The sequence below is a fragment of the Alosa pseudoharengus genome, unplaced genomic scaffold (genome assembly GCF_046254945.1).
Source record: "Alosa pseudoharengus isolate Yale_2024_CS ecotype anadromous, Long Island Sound unplaced genomic scaffold, YU_APseudo_1.1 YU_APseudo_1.1_scf_5, whole genome shotgun sequence".
NCBI classification, from domain to species: Eukaryota; Metazoa; Chordata; class Actinopteri; order Clupeiformes; family Clupeidae; genus Alosa; species Alosa pseudoharengus.
Window position 1 is genome coordinate 26,245,675 of NW_027468837.1, and position 2,500 is coordinate 26,248,174.

Sequence of the window (2,500 nt, forward strand, 5' to 3'; positions counted from 1 at the left end):
TTTATGAGTGTGGTGCCGGGACTGTGGGTGTGGTGATGTTTTGGCTCCGGTCTGCATGGTGGCAAGGGATGCTTCAAAATGGGCGATGCCAACACCTGGTACTCGGCTGCCCAAACAGAGGAAAGGGGACACATATTTTCGGTTGGGAGTCATTAGGAGATCAAAAGAAAGCCATTGTACAAAGAAAGCTTACATGCTGCTATCTTGGGTCCATGAGAACCATTAAGATTTTTTTGATTTGCTTCCTTAGAGGAACCCTTAAGGTTTTCCATTGAGTCCTCCTATGAGGGAACGGTGCCATCCAGAACCGGTTGGTGGCATCTTTGGCTGTCCGCTCTGAAGAACATTTCTTTGCCAATGAAAAGATCAAAAAGGGGGGGGGGGGGGGGGACTGCTAGGATCTGGTGAATGCCTGTAAATCTGGAAACTACTACAAAATGGAATGCCCAAATGTTTCCAAAAAGGCTTTAACAAAGAACCTTTCATAAGAAGGTTCTGAGGAGAACCTATAAGGGTTCTCACATGAGGGCGACGGAGTATGTGCGTGTGTGTGTGTGTGTGTGTGTGTATGTGTATGTGTGTGCGGGTGTATCCGCGTGTGCATATGTGTTGTATGCATATACATATGTGTGCATATACATATGTGTGTGTGTGTGTGTGTGTGTGTGTCTGTGTGTGTGTTCTGGGTGTGGGGACACTGGCACGCTGGCACTATGGAGGCTCAGGGGCCATATGGGGTTAAGCGTGCCCGCCCCGAAGCCTCCTGTCCCTGGGCAAGGCGGGCAGCGACGTCAGGCTGGCAGTGGGAACAGAGGCGTCTTTATTGAGCCTCTCCTCTGATTTAAATCATATGCCACAGCCCGGGAACACCACACTCCCCTGGACCCATTTCAAGTAACCACCCAAAAAAACAAGAGAGTGCTCTTTTTCTCTCTCTCTCTCTCTCTCTCTCTCTCTCTCTCTCTCTCTCTCTCTCTCTCTCTCTCCTTCTCTGCCTGTCTGTCTATCTCTCTCTCTCTGTCTGCCTCTCCCTCTCTCTTTTTTTGCAGCTCCCCTCGCCTTTCCTTTTCATCCCTCTCTCTCTCTCTCTTTCTCTCTCTCCTTCCATTTGCTCTCTGAGTTAAATGCTTTTTTCTTGATTCTGATTTTTCCCCTTGCAGCTCCCTCTAGCCTCTCCTTTTCCCCACGCGCTCGTTTCTGCTGCTTGTTTACGTTGTTATGTTTCTGGGTCTATTGTGATGTGACCTTGCTCTCTGCCACAGCCTCACCACCTTCCCAACCATACATCTCTCTTTTTTTCCATCCTTTGTTCTCTTGTTTTCTTTTTTTCCCCTAAAGCTTATTGAATGACTTTTGTCTCCTTTCCTTAACTTGGTAATAGGTCTAAAACCATCAGAGAGCCACAAAACTGGTCTCAACTACACACGCACGCACGCTCACACACACACACACACACACACACACGCACACGCACACGCACACACACACAAACACAAACACACAAACAATTTTGGGCTGTAATTTGTGTGTACACATTTGTGTGTGTGTGTGCGTGTGTGTGTGTGCGTGTGTGTGTGTGCGTGTGTGTGTGTGTGTGTGTGTGTGTGTGTGTGTGCGTGTGTGTGTGTGCGTGTGTGTGTGTGTGTGTGTGTGTGTGTGTGTGTGTGTGTGTGTGTGTGAGTGTGAGTGCACACATGCGTGTGCCTTCGTGCTGTTCTCTTTGTTTTGGCCAGAAGAGGAGGTGAAATCTCAGCTTGGCTCTACTCTCTGATTGGCAGACGCTCCACAGACGGGTCGGGGCCAGAACATTTAGCAGTTTTGTCCGACATGAAAAACGACATGAGAGTACATCCACTTCAGACAAACCCTGTTGTCTGGCCTGCTATGTACTGCCAGTCCTGTCAATGCTTTGCACATGCTTACATGGCTTTGACCATTTTCTTGAGCATATTCTTTATGTTGAATAATACATTTGTTGTCAACATATTTCTTGTCAATTTTAGTATACACAGCATACATATTCATTTGTTATATTTTACACTACTCTAAGTGAGGCCAAATTCCTTTTTTGTGTGATAATGCTTAAGATTTATTGTGTTCTGATTGCTTCTTGAATTATTCTGTTTCTGAATGCTTTTCATCATGCACAAGTACGACAACACATCTGTTGTACTGAAACAATCTTGTCATGGTTTCTCAACAAAACAAAATCTTAAATCCCTTCCTTTGTGTCTTGTCTTTCAGGGAGGCCAGTTTTGAAGCTGCCTTGCCCCAACTGGGTTCATCAGCCGGGGGTCACTTCTGAGAAACGCTCCCCCTCTCCCTCCTCCAGGCTACGGAAGTCCCGGCCCCACTGTCAGTAATGGGATCCAGACCCAAACACTAGCCTTGAGCCTAAGCAGACAGCAGCACACCTGTGTCCAGACAGACAGCCAGAGAACGAGGGAGCCAGTGGGCGTGTGTGTGTTTCAGAGAGAGAGAGAGAAAAAGAGAAAAAGAA

The 2,500-nt window shown here is 47.2% G+C and overlaps 1 protein-coding gene across 1 annotated transcript in view; it reads left to right on the forward strand.

The window, feature by feature from the left end:
• Nucleotides 1–2,500, forward strand: part of LOC143104823 (retinoic acid receptor gamma-A-like) — a 59,925-nt gene that overhangs the window by 15,874 nt on the left and 41,551 nt on the right. The window contains exon 2 of the mRNA XM_076269155.1: nt 2,245–2,500. This exon is cut by the window's right edge and continues 304 nt beyond it. The gene's annotated coding sequence lies outside the window, so the exon portion shown is untranslated. The remainder of the gene's footprint in view (nt 1–2,244) is intronic.